The sequence below is a fragment of the Neoarius graeffei genome, chromosome 10 (assembly GCF_027579695.1).
Source record: "Neoarius graeffei isolate fNeoGra1 chromosome 10, fNeoGra1.pri, whole genome shotgun sequence".
NCBI classification, from domain to species: domain Eukaryota; kingdom Metazoa; phylum Chordata; class Actinopteri; order Siluriformes; family Ariidae; genus Neoarius; species Neoarius graeffei.
Genome location: NC_083578.1, coordinates 29,839,596 through 29,862,885, shown reverse-complemented (window position 1 = coordinate 29,862,885; position 23,290 = coordinate 29,839,596). Strand labels below are relative to the sequence as shown.

At 39.9% G+C, this 23,290-nt stretch overlaps 1 protein-coding gene across 1 annotated transcript in view; it reads left to right on the top strand.

Moving 5' to 3' along the window:
• Positions 1 to 23,290, top strand: part of bsna (bassoon presynaptic cytomatrix protein a) — a 293,110-nt gene that overhangs the window by 60,074 nt on the left and 209,746 nt on the right. The window lies entirely within an intron of this gene.

Here is a 23,290-nt window from a genome sequence, read left to right as displayed (position 1 = left end):
TACTGCCCATTGTGTAGTTGTGATGGTCTTTAGGCTTGCCATCCTTCCACTTGCAAGTGGTAAGTGACTTGCGCACAGCGGCTCAGTCCCGAATCACTGCTCGTGCACTACACTCACGCGCTCTGTGAGCTGCGCAGGGCCGGAGTGCGCACCCTCCAGAGGGCACTCGCTGCTCAGGGCGGAGTGATTTGGAGCGCAGCCGCTGAGGAGGAAGCAATGAGCCGCACTGACACATTTCAACTTACGTGCCGAATTAGTCATGTGATTAGCGTATCCGTGTATTGGCATTGCTGTGTGCACGCTAATCGTGTATTGGCGTTGCTGTGTGCACGCTAATCGTTTTTAAAAACGTTAATCTGATGATCCGCTGATACGGTCTAATGTAAACCCCACCATAGATACAGACAACCATTCACACTCACATTCACACCTATGGTCAATTTAGAGCCACCAATTAGCCTAACCTGCATGTCTTTGGACCATGGGGGAAACCGGAGCACCCGGAGGAAACCCACGCAGACATGGGGAGAACATGCAAACTCCACACAGAAAAGCCCTCATCCCTCCATTTCCTGACAGGTTAAATATCAAAGGCTGGAAATAACCCAGAATTCTGCATAAGTACAAATAAGTAAGTGTAATCACTACCTCACATGACTGGATGAAAAATGATAGACAGTTTAAAAGTTCATACAGTGTACAATATCTTATGAATGCTATTAAAATTAGTAATTCTAATAATTTTAAATGACAAAATTAATAAATAGCTTTTTGAAAATTATACAGTGCTTCTTCTTTTTACATTCACTTATCTGGCCTGAGTTTCCCAAAAGCATTGTAGCACAAACATCATCGTTAAATGGTAGAGCGAGCAGCACAATGAGTGCTCTCTCTCGCCTAGTTAAGATGCTCTTAGCATTAAGAGGCTTTTGGTAAACCCACCCTGATTGTTTCAGTCATATTATTTTTCTGTGGCTTCACTGCACAACATGAATATAAGTAGAGATGAAAGATAGCTAAGATTACTCTCCTTACTTTGGAAGAGAATAAACAGTAAATCAACAAAATATACTGTGATCCTTATGTACTTTGTTCCAAGCTGATGATTCCTCTTTAACTGGCAGAAAATGTTGTTTTCCTGATACATGTATTGATCTCATATACAACTCCTCTCCCTATTATGGAGAGTGCCTCAAAGCATTTAAGAGCTCAGAAGCCCCCTTCATGTCTGGGTGGGTTTCATCAAGAGGAAAAAAAACCTCTTTATCATTATTGGGAGGGTAAGTTGATATCTAACTATCTTTTGCTAAAGTGAGCAACACTTGCTGCTGAAATAAACTTCCCAGTTGTACCATAATGTAGCACTAGGTAAGATAACTATGAGGCAGCATGACAGGTAGGATTCATCAGAGTGGCACATCTGAGCAAGTTGGCTTAAAACACTTCCCTTCTTGGGGGAAAACAAATGACACTCGCCATAGATTTTAATGTGAAATAGCAGTACAAAACAAAACCAATAGAGAGCCACAAGAATTAAATTAGATTATAAATGACCCAAAGATATTATGTCAAGTGAATAGATGTCCACTATGCCTGCCAGAGAATATGCAAGCTATATCGAAAAGATTCATTTGATTCATCTTAATACTGCATTCATGACATGTCAGATTCAAAAATTACGAATTCTGACTCAGAAAAATTGATTTGAACACATGGTTGGGTCTGATTTTTTACAGGTGAATTATTTTACTTTTCAGTCCTGCTGTACAAATAGTATGCCAGCTAGCAATAGCACTGTGCTCTGAGAACTGACCTAGCTATGTTATAGCTTATACATTAACCTGGTCTTTCTAGCCTGAGCCCCAACTAGTAACTTGTAGTAGCCTGCTAAGAATCCAGGCCCCAACAAGCTATTCTTTATCTCATGTAGGTTACAGGTGGCTATGACTTTTTAAAATTAATTAATTAATTAATTACCTTGATTCTGCAAAGCAGATGAGCACACAGACTCACTGCCACTGTCCTTTTCTTGCAATATGTGCCATACCGTAGCTGATATGTGCTACAGCTGTTAATATTACATTCATGGAAGTTAAAATAGCTTGTCTTTAGACCTTGCTCCAGCAAACCCCAACATCAATTTGTCTGTGACTTTGTAATTGTAGATGTGATTAAATTCTATGTAACCCTACTGTGATTTAGTCTTTATATGCACATATAATTGAGTAAAGTAATCTAAAAAAATGTTATATGACTGAGTGTAATCCTCTTCCTGTAGCCTTTGTCTATGTGAAATTACATTTGATGTGATAAGTGATAGTGTCATTTTAATTTTAATCATATAGAAATTTACACAGCAAGCAAGATGAGAAATTATAACTTTTGCACTAGAAGTACACAGAATTTTTATTTATTGTTGGTGCAACCACCTTCATAGCAACTCATGGGTACTGCGTTGTAGTTTAGAGAAGTTTGGAGTTGAACTTCCTCTGTTTGGCTGTTGCCATCTACACAGGATGTGGGATTGTTTTCCCCCAAAAAGGGTTCTGGTGATGGGAGCCTACTCTGGATGACAAATTGCCAGTCTGATAAATCTGCTGCACTGCTGCTTGTTGAAGATGTTTTGCATAAAGTGAAGGGTATTGTGGCTGTTAATTATCAGTAGAAATGAAAATGAATATTCTTAATATAGCACAGACACAATAACATTGATGCAGTCAGTCTCCCATTCAGTTCTCAAAATGGCCATGATTATATGGTGTTACATCACATGAAATACAAGGATAGATTCCTGCAAGAAACTTGATCTTATTAAAATGTTTATAAAACAAACAAGCAAACATGCTTGGTGTGATTGGATTTCATATAATTTCATACAAATAAAGTAACAAGTGTTACCAGGCAAAACAAACCTTGCCTGGTAGCACTTATGATGAATATGAAGGAAGATATCGCGAAAAAACTATTTTGACCTTTTTGGTGACCTTGACCTTGATTTTGACTTTGTGTGTGAACATACTTGGCCAATAAACATGGTTCTGATTCTGATTCTCATTCGCACACTGTACTGCTCTCAGCCAATCAGAACACACCATACTGCTCTCAGCCAATCAGAACACATCTGAATTAATATGAAGGAAGATATTGCAAAAAAAATTATTTTGACCTTTTTGGTGACCTTGACCTCGACCAGATGGCCCTCAAAATGTTGGAGTTTCTATTTGAGACCAATGCCCATCTATCCTGAAAGTTTCATGAAGATTGGTCCAGCCATTTTCCTGTAATATCATTAACAAACAAACAAACAAACAAACAAACCCCAGCGAAAACAATACCTCGCCCCCTGGTGGACTTCGTCCCAGGCAAGGTAATAAGATCTAAACCTATGGTCACATTACAGCTCACGATGCTTTGCGATGGGTTATTGATGAAAATGAGGAATTTTGGTGCCGATTCATGGCGATATACAGATGAGCTAAAAGTTGTGGTCACACAACAGGCGAACACTTGATTGGCATGCTTTCGCACACTTGAACCTGGCGCAGCTCGAGCAGCCATGCTCACTCATGGAGCACATTATGCGCCCTCTTGGGACCCAGTTGTTATGGGAAACACCAGATGCTGATTTGAATGCAATCAGCACACGCATATAAGGATGCTGTTTTCACAGAGGCTTTGAGAAGTATTATCACTGTCATGTTTGTTCTAGCCATGTTTATGATTCTGCTTTCTGTTGTGCTTTTGGTTTCATTTGTGTTTTGTTACTCTGACCTTGCCTCACTCTTTTGTTTTTGTAAATATCATGCCTGCTAATAAACACTCTTCCTGCACTTAAATCCATCTACTGCTGCATACCTGACAGAATACTTCACAAAGCCTTTGTGAAAACAGCATCCTTATATGCACGTGCTGATTGTACTCAAATCAGCATCAGGTGTTTCCCATAATGACTGGGTCCCAAGAGCATGCACAACATGCTCCGAAGGATCCCCGAATGTAAATGCACTTTTTAAGTCTCGGTAAAGGTTTGGCTAAGCCGAGCCATTATGTTGATGAGGCACCCGCGAACATCAGGGACATGGATTTGAGACAAATACATCTCAAGAGGCTTGAAGAAGATTCCCCGAGCGACAGGAAGTATTCCCAAACCCATCTGCGAGTATTTGTTGCTTAGTTTGTCGACAAAAACATTGCCACCAAATTTCAATGCACGCATTGAAAATTTTTATGTTTTTGGTTGCTCACAAGGCAGAGACACCCCAAAAAAACAACTCACAGAGCTCAGAGAACATTTGTTGTGCATCACATGATTAGTGGCAATGCTACCCATTTTTCATCACCAAGTCTTTGCAAACCCATTGCAAGCTGTAGTGTGACCAGGGCCTAACACCACCCCAGGCCCTACACTTAACCTTTGTTACTTTTCACATAAATTCAACTGAATATTTAATGTACAGGTGTGAGTTCATGTTACTGGTGCATTACTGGTGAATACCCTGCAAATATGGTAGGGTAAACACCTACTCAACTTGCTTGAATTCATACCTTATTATTAGAAATGATTAAAAATGTAAGCTCTTTTAAGAATACTGTCAAAATTTGGAAGTAGTCAGCCCTGCTAGTCCATTGATACAAGCTGCCCCGGTTGTTGTTGTTGTTTTTGTTTTTCGTATTCTTAGTAGAATGAATTCTAATAAGAACACCAAACATCAGGATAGAACACCCTGTAAGACACAGAAAATTGTTTAGACTCATTATTTTATTCACATCAGGCAAAAATGTCAAAAGACAGCAATTTTTATGGATAAATGTATAGCAGTATACATTGAATACAGCATAGCAGCATGTGTCTATTTTTCTGCACTTTTTTAATTCTCCTAAGGAGATATAAATGATAAAAAGGTGTAGCAAGGTTCCTCAGTGACTGATAGATGTCTCATAGTAAGAGTTTGTATTGCAGATGAATCAAAGATGCAGGTTGAGGGCTGTTTTCTGTTGAGTCATTCTCTGACTCACACATGGGAGACATGTCAGTATTATAGGCTAACAGCTGCTTGCAATGACATCTCAGTAAAACATTAATTTGCCTTATTTGTGGCAGTGTGTCATAGTATGCAATTTATGACCCATAACAGCCACATTTTAATATTAGGCGGCTGTACTGCATTTTGTAATTTTGTCCCCATTAGTTGTCCATGTAGCTTTAAGAAGGTGACATTGTAGCACATCGATATAATATCATTCCTAGCACAAAAACCTATATACCCATTAACTAATGTTGCAAACTGTGTTCATATGTAAGCACTTCCAACAATGTCACAAATACCCTGGTTAAACTGGCTATAATTGACTTTATGTTCAACTTATTTTCACAAAATTTATTTTCTTACAGAGGTTATATATTTCTGCATATTACATGTGAGGCACACATGTAGGTGGTAGGGGGGAGGGTGTCAGTGGGGGAATATAGGCAAAAATTATGAAAAAAGAAAAAGGTTAAAGGTATACGCGAATCAAGAAATATTTATTTTACATATTTTATTGGAACAATGTAGACCTTATCTAATGTAAAAGGCCAAAATGTTTTTTACTCTACGAACTTAACAGCTTTTTAAAGTGCCTTCACGTTCCTTTAATAAACCAGTCATTTCATGTCCCACAAGGATCTGAGAGTGAGCCGTTAATAATTTCCATAAAGATTTAAGTTTAATGTAACAGAAGAAACTCCAGATGTTTAAAAGCTTTTGACTAAAATAGTACATGAATCGGCAAAATCTATTTGGAACTACTAGAAACTTGGGCAAAGCATTGAAATTTATGTTAATTTTTGTTTGCACAGAAATACTTGACCAATCTGCTAGCCATAAGCAAGTATTGTATTACTATTGATAATTTAAAATAAACTATACATTTAAATACCTATAATGCTAGCCTAATAATAATAAATCTGGGGTGGGTTTCCCGAAAGCCTCTTAGGGCTGTGCCTTTAACTGCCTCTTAAGATCCATCATTAAGCTAACATGGTTTTCCTAAACAACATCATAGCCAAAGTAGAACTTTAGTTCCCTCTTACGATGGACCTGGATCACTCTTTCACAACAAAGAGCGTCTCGCTTGCAGCCAACTACGCAGAATGTGCATGCGCCTCCAAAGAACTCTCACAATCAATGGGTGGAAACTGGTGTTGAATCTGCTGCTAGTGTTAAATTATTTTTGTTGTACATTGCAAGAACATTGGGTTAATTATTAAATAAAATACACAAAACATTATGAATATATTACAGAATTATGTATGGATATTGTAATGTCACATTGATATCGCCACATTTTAATCAAATTTAACTTCATTAGGTGAGTGATTATATAATTTAGTGTTATAACTAATTTTGTAGTTATAAAACTGCAAGATAACGAGGCTTGGTAAAATGTGACTTATACATGTTTGCTGATTGCGCCTTAATCCGAGGCAGGTGTTAGTCATTAGTGGCACACACTGTTCAGAGCGTGCATGAGTGTCAATTCGTTGCGTGCACTGTTCAGAGCGCGTGTGAGAGAAAGTCTGTTGCATGCGCCAATGCGTATGGGTGTGACAGTTATAAACAGTGAACTAATGGTGCCAGCCTGCCTTAATTCCTGCATGTCATAAAATTAAAAGCTTTAAATTAATTAATGAATTAACAAATCACAGGTTTTTGTTTTTATTGCATTTTCGAAAATATCCCAACTTTTTTGGAAATAGGGTTAGCAATTCAAGTCCATAATGCTCTACTGGGTTCATGCTGTGTTTCCTCCAAATACAGCCCCAAATCATAAAAAGTTGGGATGGTAGGGAAAATACAAATAAAATAAGAAAGCAGTGAGTTCTAAATTTACTGAGTTATATTTTATTGCAGACAGTATGAACCCAAGATATTTAATTTTTTTTTAAGGTCAACTTAATTTCATTTGTTAATATCCATCTATTCCTGCATTTCAGGCCTGCAACACATCCCCCCCCCCAAAAAAAAAAAAAAATCGGGGAAGTTTAGGGCTAGTAATGAGGTAAAACAATTAAATATGATGTGATGTGATTTGAAACAGGTGATGTCAACAGGTTACTGGAATCATGATTTGGTACAAAATCAGCATCCAGGCAAGGTCTAATCTCCGAGGTGCAAAAATGGGCCAAAGATCTCCAGTTTGCCAACAAATGCATGAGTAAATAATTGAAATGTTTAAAATAATGTTCCTCAAAGACAGATATGAAGAGATTTGGATATTTCACCTTCTATGGTGTAGAATATCATTAAACAATTCAAGGAATCTGGAAGAATTTTGGTGAATAAAGGGCAAGAGTACAAGCCTAAGCTGATCTCCGATCCCTCAGACAGCACTGCATCAAGAACCATCTTTATCTTAATTCTTAATTCATCTATAATTCTTAATTCTATCTTAATTCATCTGTAGCTGATACAACCACAGGATTACTTTGGGAAACCTTTGTCAAGCACTACAATATGGAGTTACTCTGGGCTCAGACACATCTGCAGTGGACCATCACAGAGTGGAAACATATATTGTGGCCAGACAAATCAGCATTCCAGGTCTTTTTTGTAAGAAATGGACATTGTGTGCTTCAGAGAAAAGATGAAAATGACCATTCACACTGTTGGCAGCAACAAGTCCAAAAGCCAGGGTCTGTTATGATGTAGGGTTATGTCAGTGCCCTTGGCAAAGGTAACTTACACTTCTGTGATGGCAGCATGAATGTAGAAAAGTACATTGATATTTTGGAGCAACATATGCTGCCTTCAAGACGACATCTTTTCCAGGGATATTTCAACAAGACAATGCAAAACCACATTCTGCACACATTACAAAGTCATGGATATGGAAGAAGAGGGTGCCTGTCCCCTTTGTCCCCAAAAGAGATTGTGTGTTGAAATTTTGAAATGAAAAATGGCAATGATGACCTTGTACTGTTGTACACCTTAAGACCTGTTTGCAGGAAAAAAGGGACAAATAACACCTGAAAGACTTCATCACTTGGTGTCATCTGTTCCTCAACATCTTTTAAGCATTGAGAAGGAATGGCAAAATTATAATGTGGCAAGTGCTTTTTGAAATGTGTTTATTTTGAAAAAAAATCATGAAATAAACCATCAAATAATGTGCTGTTGTATTGTTTTGAGTGTAATACAGATCAAAGATTATTTAGAAATCATTGCCGTCAGTTATAATTTCAATTTTAACACACTGCAACAACTTTTTCTGATTTGGGCTTGTATCAAACAAAGTAAACAGAAAGGTTGTAAGCCTTTCATTCAAACAAAAACCACTAAATTTTACAGTGCTTTCATTTTATTACCTCCGCCAAGGAGGTTATGTTTTCGGTAGCGTTGGTTTGTTTGTTTGTTGGTTGGTTTGTCTGTTAGCAACATTACGGAAAAAGTAATGAACGGATTGCTCTGAAATTTTTTCCAGAGGTGTGACTGGGCACAAGTAACAATCCATTAAATTTTGGCGGTGATCCGGATCACCTTCTGGATCCCGGATTTTTTTTTTCAAGGATTAATTTTTCCCCATTGAAATGAATGGGTGCGCGACGCAAAAAACAGATTTTTCCTTCTGTAGGCCAAACTGTAAGGTGTAAAGTCATGAAACTTGGTACACTGATAGAGGAGTGGACCCTGATTGATTTCATCAAGTTTCATGTTGGTACGTCTCACACTCTAGCGCCACCAACTGATCACAGTCTTACATGCGTTCATGCACGTAACTTTTGATCCGTATGTCTGATTTTCATAAGTCTGGTGCCGTTGGAATCCTTGGAGCTAGACGATTCCAACGCACCCTATGACGTCATTCTGCGCCTAATTAGATTTTCCGCCATTTTCAATTTTGTCCAAAGTGAAGGTAGAGTGACCCTGGCCGCATGTTTTGTCCGATCATCACGAAACTTGGCACACATGATCTCCAGTCCATGCCTAATGAATAATATTCGTTTCGCTCTCATATGTCAAAGCGTTCATCCGTGGCAGCCAATCAAAATCGATGGTGAAGCCACCAAACAGGAAGTGAGCTCATATCATGGAAACGCTTTGATATATCAAGACCATATTTAGTAGCATGACTTTGGACCCCATCCAAACTACCCTCATCAAATATGGTGTAATTTGGACAATAGGGGGCGTCACAATTAGCAAAAACGTATTTTGGCTCATATCTCAAACGCTTTGACGTATCAAGACCATATTTGTTGAGATGACTTTCGGCACCATTTCATGTACCCTCATCAAATTTGGTGTCATTTGGCCACTAGGGGGCGCCACAATGAGCAAAAACGTGTTTTGGGTCATATCTCTTTACGGATTTAGAATTACATCTAAATTTTCATGTTAGTGATGCTCTGGGATGTCCCTGTAAAGAACCTTTCCAGCCTGTCATCTCCGTATGAGAATCTGCCTTGTGTCTTGGCCAAACTTTCGCGTGTTGACACAAAACTTGTCGTGTGGGCGTGTGGTCGCCTCTCTTGCCGGGTTGCCATGGCGGCGCGCCTGAGCAAGCACACTTTCGCATTTTCTCTGGAAATGCATTCTAGTTGTTATCTCCACCAAGGAGGTTATGTTTTTGGTAGCGTTCGTTTATTTGTTTGTCTGTCTGTTAGCAACATTATGGAAAAAGTTATGAACGGATTGCTCTGAATTTTTTTTCCAGAGGTGTGACTGGCCACAAGTAACAATCCATTAAATTTTGGCGGTGATCCGGATCACCGTCTGGATCCCGGAATTTTTTAAAGGATTCTTGGCGGAGGTCTGCGCTCTCCGAGTGCTTTTCTAGTTGTCATATGTATCACTTTTATGGCATTTTGCAGATGCCCAAGGTACTTAGAGTTACCTCATTTATACAACTAAGCAGTTGATGGTTAAGGGCCTTGCTCAAGGGCCCAGCAGTGGCAGTGCTGGTACTTGAACTCAAGACCTTTCACCAGTAGTCCAACAATTAACCCCTAAGTTACAACTTCCCTATTGGACATTGTATTCAGTAGTTCTACTTTTAGTTTCTCCTCTAAAGGCATCGTGGGGAAAAATCATGAAGGAATAAATAATCCATGTTGTTCTTATTCATTACATCTGCAACTGTATTTTACATGCCCCTTCTGAATCACTACTGATGACATGTTAAGGATTGGTCAGTGACATAGGCTGAAAAGTATTAGCCCCAATGCATACTAAATTTGGGATGCATTTGACTCTGTGTAATCATCTTGCATGTTCATGAACCTACAGTCTGGGCAAGAAAGATATCAACTCCTTTTTGCAAACCTACTTTTGAAAATCATTTTTCTGACTTCCGGTTTGACGAGCAATGGAGTAGGCAGCAGATCGGAAGAGCTCTGTCCCAATTCGACATTTATTTGATATGCTGCATTATTTGCCTACTTAGAGCGTGGTGAACCCGCTTCTAAAGTTGACTTCTAAGTTTATGTCCATGATATTCAGTGAAACATGGTCAAGACGTCCAAAGGTAAAAAAGCCGAAAACGAGAACGAGAGCAGACAAGATGCCGACTTAGCTTCTGGGCTACTAGCTAGCAATGACCCTGCATACGGCTGCAACAACAATCCGCCAATGGCCTCTCTGACTGATATCCAGGAACTACTCGCTGGTATGGAGGAGTGGATTATTACAAGCTTGACTGCACAAATTTCAGCCAACCATGCCGCCATCACCAAACAAGACCAGACAATCCAGGCCATTGAAACTTCAATGAACGATTTCCATGGGAGGTTAACTACATTGGAATCGGCAGTTGAAAATTTTAGAAAGGGAAACGAGCAGCTGCGTTTTAAAGTGGATGACATTGAGAACAGGTCCAGGAGGTATAATATTCGTATAACAGGCATACCTGAAGGAGCTGAAGCCAACCAAGGCAAGGCAAGGACCTCTTTCATCGAATCCTGCTTGGGAGAGATCTTCGGTCCCGGCGCCTTCCCTCACCCTCTGACCGCGGATAGAGCACACAGGCTGGCCATCCAGAAGAGACGAGACAGCGCTCCGTGAGCCTTCATAGCCAGTGGTGTAGTGGAGATTTTTAAAGTGGGGGTACGCGATTCGTGACGTCTCCCCTTCTCCCCTCCCCTCTCTCTCCTTCTGTCATCTCCCTCGCCCCATTCCCCCACCGCGGAGGTGGGGGCTGGCTCCACCCCACTCATTTCTATGGAATTAATTGAAAAAAAAAAAGCACTTTTTCAAACATCCGCTGCTCTGGCATGCTTTCACCTAGAGACGTGATTCAAACTCTAAAACGTAGGAAAACTTCTCCTCTGTGGATCTGGCATTCAACTTTTCTGCTAGGTTCTACACTTTCGGATCAGTCCCGGCTCAAACACCATGTGGGTTCCGGGAGAAAATCCGGCTTTATAATGTGTGTCTATTGCGTTACACACCAGTGGAGCTAGTTTAGTTAAGAGTGTAGAGAGCTTGAAAAAATAGCTCAAACTTTCTCGCTTAAACTGTGTTTTCAGCCACAAATTTCACTCTACAGACATGATTTTCTCAAAAGTAGTAGTCACACTTGTCCTGATTCACACAATGTGTCTACCTAACCAATAGGATTTACAGTTTTTGAACGAGAAGCCTCAAACTGAGGAGAATGCAGCCGAGAGGCCTCATTGACACCCATTATAAACGTGACAGAAAAGTCACTAATTTTTAACTCGCTCTAGTGTCCTCACTTTTAACACTACAGACAAAAAATTACATCAGTGTATTCAGGAGACCCTTGTAGCGCTCACTGTGAAAGAATTTTGTGAATAGCTGCTTTCTTTTTCGAGTTATTCGTCATTGTTCGAGGCCTGCTCCTGAGCAAAAAACAGCAGAAAACTGACAAGATCTTGTGTGACTCAGCGCTCCTGCTCAGGCCCGTCGCCATGCCGACTGGGGCCAGTGAGGGAGCAGAGAGGGGAGGGGCTGCTGTCTCAAGCACACACATAATCATTGTAGCGTCATAGCAGGTCACACATTCACGGCCAGCAAACATGCGTGACCGAATTGCTTCGCGCACTGCATCCTCTCACAATTTCCAGCAGGGGAATTGTCACCTCGGGAGAAGTGGGTGGACGGCGTACCCCCACGTACCACGCCCACTACACCCCTGTTCATAGCCTGCATCCACCACTTCCAGATGAAGCAACGAATCATGCAGCTAGCATGAGAGAAAGGTCCCCTGTCCTATAGAGGCTCAGAGATTCACATTTATGCCGACTACAGCACCGAAGTGGCTAAGAAAAGAGCCGCCTTTGCTCCGGTCAAGGCCCAGCTGAGAGCAGCGGGATACCAGTTTAGCCTACGCTTCCCTGCCAGGCTTCATGTGGTTGCCGATGGATCCAGACATGAGTTCAGCACCCCAGCTGAAGCCACTGCTTTTTTGGAGGACAGACAGCTCCCGGGTGGGACTCCTTAGCGAAAGTAACGATGCCACTGAAGAACAACTCCGAGGACATTGCACTCTTCTAGCCCAGCTCGGTTGGGCTGACTGGTGAGTGAATAAAAGTGCTGATTCAACTAAGAGGTTAAGTAACGGAGGACTGATTAACCTATCCTGTTATGCTGTTATTCGTTAGGAGAATACGCGGCGGCCTTTATTTTTGTTTAACACGCTGCTAATTTTCATTGTTCTGTCTACTGTTTGAAGATTTAAAAGCAACTTAAATGGTTTAAAACTATTCAAAGAGTTATTTTGGTTATGGTCTGATGTCCCAGTGACATTTGATGATGCACTCCCGTCATTATTACATTATTATGAATGTTGATTGTTGTTTTTCCTCCTGTTCAGGCTGTTAACACATAGAATTGCCGTTTATTGATGTGTGTATTGACTATGGCACTGTATGAATATACTACAGTTTGAATACTTGTGTGGTAATGGTTCATCATGCTCAACTTCTTTTTTTTTCCTCTGTATTTAAAAAAAAAGAAAGTGTTACATAATGGCAGACTTTGAAGTGCGGGTAATATAATCCACAAAGTGCGTAATGGCACAAGCCAAAAGATAGGTTTTATAGATTTATGTTCACAAGATTGGAGCATTGGTTTTTTTTGTCCTTTTTTCTTCTGTTTTTTTTTCCTCCTCCCCCCCGCCCCCCAAATGTTTTCTGCTGCTGCACACTTTTCAGACAGGGCACCATCTTTCTGTTATCAAACTATCCTGCTTTACCACCTATTTACTCTTTTAAACCAGTATGGGTAGCCACTAGGGCTGTAACGATATGCGTATCGAAATCGAAATCGCGATACGCAGAGCCACGATCCGTATCGCGATACAAGAAGGCAGAATCGCGGTACACCCTTTCAAACTTCTCCTCAGCCCAAAAACAGAGGCGCTTCCAAACTTCAATTTATGAATACTTTACTTTTTATTTAAATTACATTTTAAACTTACTTAAATTACTTTTATTTTTTTATATCTATTAGTAAGTCGTTTTTTCGCCGACCTGCGACAATCTTCTGCGAGTCACGCAACGTCCACACTCGCCACTGGCAGAGCATTCACTTCTTTTAAGCGGTCGCCATTCTGGTTGCGACACGGGGAGTGAATCTGTAAACAAGCAGCTCATTGGCTGGCTAGGTGTGCCACAAGCCAATCACAATCACTTGACCGGAAAGGCATGCAGTGTTGCCAGATTGGGCAGGTTTAGGTGCTTTTTGGCTGGTTTTGAACATATTTTGAGGTGGAAAACGTTAGCAATATCTAGCAACACTGAAGGCATGTCTGCTTGGGCGGAAGCCTTCTGTGGCAGTTACATTTTGACACGCGAGCAATGTTTCACTATAAAAATTCCGTAATTTCCATCTGTTTTCCGCGATCACAGAAAATCATTGGCCCTATGAGAGTGAGACAGTGAGAGAGCCACCCCCCCAAAAAAAATCTTAACGGATTTACACGATTTGGAAAAATTACTTTTTCAGAACCGAAAAAACCCAGAGCTTCCGGCTCAACAGTATTATTTTGAGAAATAAAACAATCTTTGGATATACATTTGTTCATTTTTGCATACATATTACTCATTCTCTGCAGTGGTCTGAATTATTTGTTATTAAATAGTTAATGTAAGTAAGTAAATGTTAATAAGTCAAATTTACTACTTTAAAAAAACATTTTAAAAAAATCGTGGGCGTATCGAATCGTGGGTCAAAAATCGCGATACGAATCGAATCGTGAGTTGGGTGTATCGTTACACCCCTAGTAGCCACCATAATAAGGTAACTGATAACCCCACCAAGTTCATATCTTGGAATGTTAAAGCGGTCAATAACCCGGTTAAAAGACAAAAAGTTATGTCTCATTTACAGCAGCTGAAGGTAGATGTAGCTTTTTTACAAGAAACCCACCTATGTAATGCCAATGTTGCTGGCCTTAAACGAAGTTGGGTTGGTCAAGTGTATCATTCCAAATTTAATGCAAAGGCGAGAGGGACAGCCATATTAATAAACAAAAATATTTCCTTTCATTCCCAAGAAGTAATTAGTGATCCTAATGGGCGATATGTTATTGCTGTTGGTCAGCTCTTTGCCAATCCTGTAATTTTAGTGAACTTGTATGCACCAAACTGCGATGACAGTAATTTTTTTGAAAAACTATTTCTGACGATACCCAAGATTGATAATGGATACCTCATAATAGGAGGGGATTTCAATCTTGTACTGGATGTCACCTGGACAGATCATCAACTAACCCTCAGACTCTTTCTAGGTCAGCAGGAGTTGTGAAGGATTTCATGTGTCAATGTGGCCTTTCGGATGCTTGGAGGTTTCATTTCCCTCACGCTAGATCTTATTCCTTTTTCTCAAATGTACATCACACCTACACCTGTATAGATTATTTCTTACTTGATAACAGGCTTCTACCCAAGGTCAAGACTTGTTCATATACCAGTATTATTATATCAGATCACAGCGCCCTCCAATTTGACCTGGATCTCCCAAATCGCCCTCCCCCTATCAGAATTTGGAGACTCAATCCCCTTTTACTTTCGGACGAGAAATTTGTAGAGTTTATCTCATCCCAAATTAAATTCTTCCTAGAAACAAATACCTCCCCTGAGGTTTCATTTGCCACACTATGGGAGACTCTTAAGGTTTACATCCGTGGACCTAAGGTTTACATATAGCTAAGGTTGACATATAGCTTACTCTTCAACACTTAAAAGAGAAAAACATTCAAAAATACAAGAAATCTCCCAACAATTACTAGATATCGACTCGAAATATGCTCAAAGCCCGACTCCGGATCTTTATAAAGACCGTTTGAAACTGCAAACTGAGCTCGACCTCATAACCACTGATGAGGCAACACGCCTTATTATGAAAGCTAGGCATAATGTCTATGAATTTGGAGACAAATCAGATAGATGATTAGCTCTGCAGGCTTGTCAGGCAGCAGCTGCCTGCTCGATTACAAAGATCCAATCACAAACAGGTGAGATATTGACGGACCATGATGACATAAATAAAGCCTTTTCCCAATTCTACTCTGACCTTTATACATCGGAATGCAGTGGTGACTCTGATCTCCCATGCAATTTCTTTGAAATTCTAACGATTTCTACTATGTCAGAGGACCAAAATACAAAATTGTGTGCAGACATTTCAGTCTCTGAAATTGTTACAGCTGTTAAATCTATGCAAAATAATAAGTCACCTGGCACCGACAGGTTTACGTGCAAATTCTATATGTAGGTGCAATTTGTAATTAAGTGATCAATCTCATTAAATCAGTCTCATTAAATCATTCTCATTAAATAATACCTTTAATTTTGGTGCTTAATAATAAATTACCAAACAGCTAAATTATGGTATATTCCAAATTATTATGATCACTTACCGTATTACATAATTCATATGCACCTTGGAATTCTTTTGAGATTGGATGGCTTCAAAAATATCAGTACAACAAATAAACACACAGTTTCTATAATAATTGAATTTATTATAACAATGATAAAAATTGAATAATAGCAGTTGAATACATTATATACAGATATGATATGGTCATATACTTGATGAGCGTGTGTGTGTGTGTGTGTGTGTGTGTGAAAGTGATGTGTGAGAGTGATTGGAATCTTATCTGAGGTGTGTGTGTGTGTGTGTGTGTGTGTGTGTGTGTGTGTGTGTGTGTGTGTGTTATCTGAGGTGTGGGGGTCACCACATGGGATTTGAGGAGAACAAAGGATTAGCCGGTAGCTAACCCACGTGGTGGAGACAAAGGAATTAGCTGTGTTGCTAATGAGGCAAAAGCATTAGCCATGTGTTGCTAGCTAAGGCCCAAGAATCCTGCCTCGTGGAGTTAAGAACAAAAGGTGTGTGTGTGTGTGTGTGTGTGTGTGTGTGTGTGTGTGTGTGTGTGTGTGTGTGTGGCCTAAACAAAGGGTTAGCCTTGCTTGCTAACGAGACAAAAGAATTAGCCTTGTGTTGCTAGCTAAGGCCCAAGAATCCTACTAGTTTATAACACTACTAAATCCACTGAAATCTTGATGAGGTCAAAATATGTGTAATAATGAAATTAAAGTGTTAGAAAGGAAAAGAGGAAAGCATGCAACAGCCTATCTATTAAACAATTGAGAGATCAAAAACAAAATAGAACAATCATCAATTCAACACACTGTGTGTCTACAGTGTAAACAATTAAACCGTTCCTGAGTTTAAATTCACACTACTTAATAAAACTAATTCCTGAGACTAGTTTTATGCCCAAAAATGCCAGTCTTACTTCAGTATCTCGCTTATAGTGCAAGATTATGGAGATATGTTCCGAGACTTTTGGAGTCCACAGGAGCACGTGAGTCGATTCCGTTGAAGGCAGAGGATTTCTTGGTCCGAACGCTTTGTAGTTTGTGGAGGAGAAATCTCTGATCAAACAATGTGCACAGCGCTTTAGTTAGAAGGAATCCGGTCGCTTCTAACTTTTAATTAAACTGCTTGGGCAGCAGTCTTGTAACATTACTGATAATAGACAAACAAACCGGCTGTAGCTCAACCGAGAGAGAGAGATAGCATGATTTAAGTACCGGTAGTTCTACCGTGGCCAAGGGTAAACAAAAACCATGCTGAATCGTTTTTCTTGGGAGAAAAGACGTCTGTATCTTGGATGCCCTGGTGAGCGGCCTCTTTATCCCTGTAGAACGCGCCACTTGCGATGAGATTCACAGCACCAAAGAGGCCGAGTTGGAAGTTTCCGGGTTACTTATGGGATCATGGAGGATGTGACGTAGGTGATCCCGCCCAGGCGTGATGTAGGTCAACGCGGAAGTTAGTTGATGGGAGTTGTAGTTCTTAGATGGACTGTGTTACCTACATATAAAAAGTTTGCCCATCTACTAGCACCAATTCTCCAAACCATGTTTAATGAAGCACTCTCTCTAGGTATTCTTCCTATGACATTGAGACAGGCCTCAATCTCTCTATTGGCGAAGAAAGATAAAGACCCACTTTTTTGTACATCATATCATCCCATCTCTCTGTTAAATGTGGACTTTAAAATACTATCCAAAGTGCTGGCCAAGCGCCTAGAGAACGTGGTCCCTGATATTATCTCACCTGATCAAACGGGATTCATTCAGGGCCAGCATTCTTACTCCAATTTGAGAAAGCTATTCAATGTCGTCCACTCAGCCCGGTCAACATGCCCTGAGGTAGTAATTTTGCTCGACGCTGAAAAAGCTTTTGATTGGGTTGAGTGGGAATATTTATTTTTCACTCGTCAAAATTTTGGCTTTAAGGAGGGGTTCATAGCCTGGATCAGGTTGCTTTACTCTTCTCCCCTGGCATCTGTAGTCTCCAATAATACTCAGTCTGGTTACTTCCCTCTCAGTCCCCTCTGTCCCCTCTCTTGTTTGCATTGGCCATTGAGCCCTTAGCGATAGCACTGCGACTTTGTAAGGATTTTAAAAGGTATACAGCGTGAGGGCCTAGAGCTTAAAACGTCTCTTTATGCAGACGATTGGCTTTTATATGTCTCCGACCCAACTTCATCACTCCCCTGCATCCTAGATATTCTGGATCAGTTTGGAAAGATATCCGGATATAAGTTGAACTTGCAAAAGAGTGAACTCCTCCCCCTAAACTCTAAGGCAGATGAAATTCCCTCTAATCTTTTCCCCTTTAAAAGGGTTCAGAATGGCCTTAAATATCTGGGAATTGAGGTCGCTCGCTCTTTCCCTGCTACCTTTAGGAAAAACTTCCTGGCTGTCTTTAATAATTGTAAGCAGGATATGAACCATTGGGCCTCTTTACTATTGTCAGTAGTAGGACATGTTAATCTTATTAAAATGATAGTATTGCCAACATTTTTGTATCTTTTCCAAAACATCCCAATTTTAATTAAAAAATCTTTCTTTAAAACTCTTGATAAAACTTGTCTCTTTTATATGGGCGAACAAACCTAGTCGTATCAGCAAGACTCACCTCCAAGGATCGAAGCGCTCTGGTGGACTTGTGTTGCCAAATCTGATTTTTTATTATTGGGCATGCAACATCCAAAAATTAATTCACTGGTTTGAAGATAATCCAATTGCAAATAAAGCAGACTGGGTGCAATTGGAGCTTTCATCATGCCAGCACCACTTAAGCTCAGTGATTTGTGCAGCCTTTCCCCTTATTAGTAATAATTTGAGCTCAAATACAATAGTTAATCAATCCATAAGAATTTGGGCTCAATTTAGAAAACATTTTGGGCTACAGAGGCCCTCTATCCTCTCACCTGTTAAGTCAAATCATATGTTCATGCCCTCTTGCACTGATCCTGCATTCAGTCTGTGGTTTGACAAAGGGATCAAGTCAATGACTGATTCATACATAGAAGACATATTTATGTCTTTCTCTCAATTATCTCAAACTTATGACTTACCTAAGAACCATTTCTTCCGTTATTTACAGGTTAGGAGTTTCGTACAAAAGACATTTAATTCATTTCCAGATAAACCCATAAAATCACATATTGAATATATTCTTGAACTGAAGTCAGACCATAGAGGACTGGTAGCCCAGATCTATGGTATCATCCAGAGCATTAACCCACACTCCACTGAAAACTTAAGGAAGGCTTGGGATTCTGATCTCGGAGTAGTTCTTAGAGATGATCAATGGGACTGTATTTTAAATCGGATACATACTTCATCTATGTCTGCTAAGCATAGCTTAATCCAACTTAAGGTGGTGCATAGAGCTCACTTTACTAAGGCCAGGCTGGCAAAGATCTACCCGAATGTAAATCCGTTATGTCCCTGATGTAGAGGTTAGCCAGCAGACCTAATGCACATGTTCTGGCGGTGTCCGAACCTCTCCACCTTTTGGTTAAGAATTTTTAAAGCTTTTAGTGAGATGTTGGGAACCCAGTTAGATCCTGATCCGATCTGTGCCCTCTTTGGTCTAACACCAGAGGAATCTCAGGCTTTGGCTGGTAAGACAGACCATGTAGTTATAGCCTTCACTACACTCCTTGCGAGACGTTTGATCCTTTTCAAATGGAAACAACAAACTCCCCCATCCTTTTCTCACTGGATCAATGCTGTTATGTATTTCTTAAAGTTAGAAAAAGTCAAATATATACTTAAAGGATCCTCTCAATCTTTTTTCAAAATATGGAGACCCTTTCTCGATTTTTATGACTCCTTACAAGAGCCCCTTAACAATGAATAAGGTGGAACTCATACATAGGCCCGCCGACAGGGGGGGACAAATGGGTATGTTGTCCCGGGCCCAGGAATGGGGGGGCAGAACTGGGCTCTCATGAAGTTGCGATTATTTTATTTCATTTCAAAATGTGTTGATTTGGGGGAGAAATGTGCTATATTTGCATTCAATAAATGATTTCTAGATCTTTTGCCTTTATTGTCTTTGAAAAAGGCGTCAAGAACCCCCTACCACCCCTAATGCAAAAATGGTTTGGTCTGACTCTTTGATTAAGGGGAAAAAAACGACATCGTTCGATCATAGCGCTTCGACAATCAGCGTGCGTGCCATTTGCCAACATACACAAGTCAGGAGCACAGAAAAGAAAAGAAAAGAAAAGAGAAAAAGAGAGGAAGAAACCAAGAGACTCAGGGGCTCACTGCATAAATATTTTAAAAAAGATTCGGATGATGCAGCAGGTACTAGCAAAGGCAGTGGGGCAGCTGAGCCAGGTAAGACCAGTGTTGGGCACGTTACTTTCAAAAAGTAATTAGTTATAGTTACTAGTTACTTTTCCCAAAAAGTTACTGAGTTAGTAATGGAGTTACTTTGTCATAAAAGTAACTAATTACCAGGGAAAGTAATTATTCCGTTACATTTTGTTCCCCCTCAAAAAAAAATCAAATTCAGTTAGTGTAATCATAATAAAAGTGAATGTTAAATGTGTTTAATGACTGAAATGGACACTTAACAGAACCAATTAGTAATGTCATCTACACTATATTAATATTTTTGTGGGACAATGTGAGATAAGACATCTATCAAATGTAATATATTTTTGTAGTTATTAAAATTATGTTACTAATTACTGGCCACTGACAAGGACAAACGCTTTGTTCCTCGACATAATGTGCATTGCACGTAAACACTCTTGCCTTTTATTTCAAGTAATGAAAAGTAATGGCTGTATTTCCAATGTGAAAGCGCAGTGCTGGGCTGACCGCTCGCCATCGCTGTGTCTTCCGATTGAAAGAGCGCGCAGTAGTGCAGTAGGCATGGCCTACCTACGTATGTTGTCCAAATCTACTCTAATTGGCTTACTGTGCCGTTGTCTCGTGTCTCCCCGCCCCACACTAAAGCAGAGTAAAGAAAGGCTGAACGAGCAGCGTGCCATATGAGAACAGCTTTAATAAAGTAACGCATAGTATTTTATTGTAAGTAACGGGAACGGCGTTATAACGATGTAAAAAGTAATTAGTTAGATTACTCGTTACTAAAAAAAGTAACGCCGTTAGTAACGCCGTTTATTTCTAACGCCGTTATTCCCATCACTGGGTAAGACACAGCCAACTTTTTCCAGCCCCGTAAAGTAACCCCAACCAAGGCACGCGCGGCACACAATTCATGTTACAAAGGAGGGGACAGCAAGTCACACTGAACACCATATCAAATGCACAGGGCATTGAATCATTTCATAACCACAATGGCTTAATAACATTGTGTTTCATATATCTGATTGAAGCTAAGAATATTCACATTAGCCCGCAATCATATCCCGCCGTTTCTCGAGCAGTGTGTTCTTCTCTGCTTTTCACACTGGACAGTACGCACGCATGCACAACAAAAGTCTGGCGCATTGCATTTCACACCTGAATAGTTGCAGACTAAGGAAATGTTAAAATGTTAAAACTGTAAAAATGTTGAAATGCTAAAATGAAATGGTTGTTGACCGGTTGAATGGTTTTTGAATACCTGTCATTTAAGGGTTGGAGTGAGTAGAGACTGGGATAAGAGAGGTGGGTGTGTGTGTGGGTTGGCCCGGGAGGGGGGGCCCATTCAGAGCATTTTGTCCCGGGCCCAGCCAAAGCTGTCAGCGGCCCTGCTCATACACGATTGGCTGTAGCAGTGAACACTCCCTTTCCTTTTTTTACATTTTATTTATTTTTTGTTTGTTTGTTTGTTTTTGTGTGTATGTTTGCTTTCTGTTCTGTTATCCTCTTTTTTCTTTTTTTCCACTTTTGTTTTACTCCCCAAGTGTGCTTTAGATTCTATAAACCTATGGGTGGGTGGGTGGGATGGGAAAGGTTAACTCACTGTGTCAACATAATTGCTGAACAATGCAGTTCCACATTCTGGAAACGAATGTGTAAGTTGAAGTGATATGCATATGTTCTGTACTTTTCATTTTTGTAGGATAATAATTGTGAAAAACCAATAAACATATTTACAGTACAAAAAAAAAAAAGAAAATCATTTTTCTTTGGCCAGTGGTTCTCTTCAACAAAAATAATTTAAAAAATATTCCACATTAGCATTTGTTATCAGTGAATAATCTGATGTGGATTCCAAAAATTAACCCTCATATTGATGTGTTTCTGTCATTATCAGTCATGGAGAGTTTAGCCCTGCTAGCCCATTTATACAAGCTGCAGTCAGTAGTGTGACTATAGTGATATTCTTTGTTTTTACAGTAGGTAAAAAAAACACTGTCCCAGACACATGTGAACTTAAAATGTCTTTGTTCACTTAAACTAAATTAAGATATATTAAAAAAAACCACAAAATAAAAAGAGAATTCATTGAAATGGACTGGTACTGATGTAGCTTTGGTTTCATTTAAAGAAGTGACTGCTGCCTCAGGAGAATGACTGCTAAAACCTGTAGTTAATTATATCACAGTAACTTGGATACACAGTGCGGCCCTTTGAGACCCACCGAAACACAGTGTCACACACAAAGAACACACAGATAGGTAAATTTGATGCATCTGAAAATTCTAGAAGTGAATCAAATACTATGTTCAATGTACTATTATCCATCCATCCATCCATCCATCCATCCATTATCTGTAGCCACTTATCCTGTTCTACAGGGTCGCAGGCAAGCTGGAGTCTGTCCCAGCTGACTATGGGTGAGAGGCGGGGTACACCCTGGACATGTCGCCAGGTTATCACAGGTCTGACACAGAGACAAACAACCATTCACACGAATGTACTATTAATATTTCAATATTAAAAATATGCATGGGGGAAAATATAGTCAGTATATTTCAGATGCATTGGGGTAAATATAGTCTATTTGTTTTTTTCGCGGTCCAAATCCTGTGCTCTGATTGGCTGGCGAGCGGGTCCATATCCTACGGTACGGACCCCAGTTATGGACCTCTGGTGACTCGCTCATTCACAACAACAAACATAGTAGCAATTTTTGTCAACATTTATTTTTGCATTTCTCAGGAGAATAGCATTAATTTTACAGCATGGATAGTGATAATGACAGTGTTCACAGTGAAAGCGATTTTTACTACCCTGAGGAAGACAAAATTAAAGAAAACATTTCGGGAGAAAGCTAAAAACCTCTAATTTGCTAACGCCAAGCAAAAACATGGCTGAATCCTGAATGACTCCTATTTGTATAAATGGGGGACTACATAGGCGGCAAAATGTAGTTTTTTTCCTGCCATGGAAGTGCACTTGTATACTGAGGAGGAAGCAATTTGCATTACAGCCGTGAATGAGGATTCAAAATAGCATTAATTTTACAGCATGGATAGTGATAATGACAGTCTTCACAGCGAAAGCGAGTTTTACTACCCTGAGGAAGAAGAAATAAAATAAAACATTTCAGGAGAAAGCTAAAAA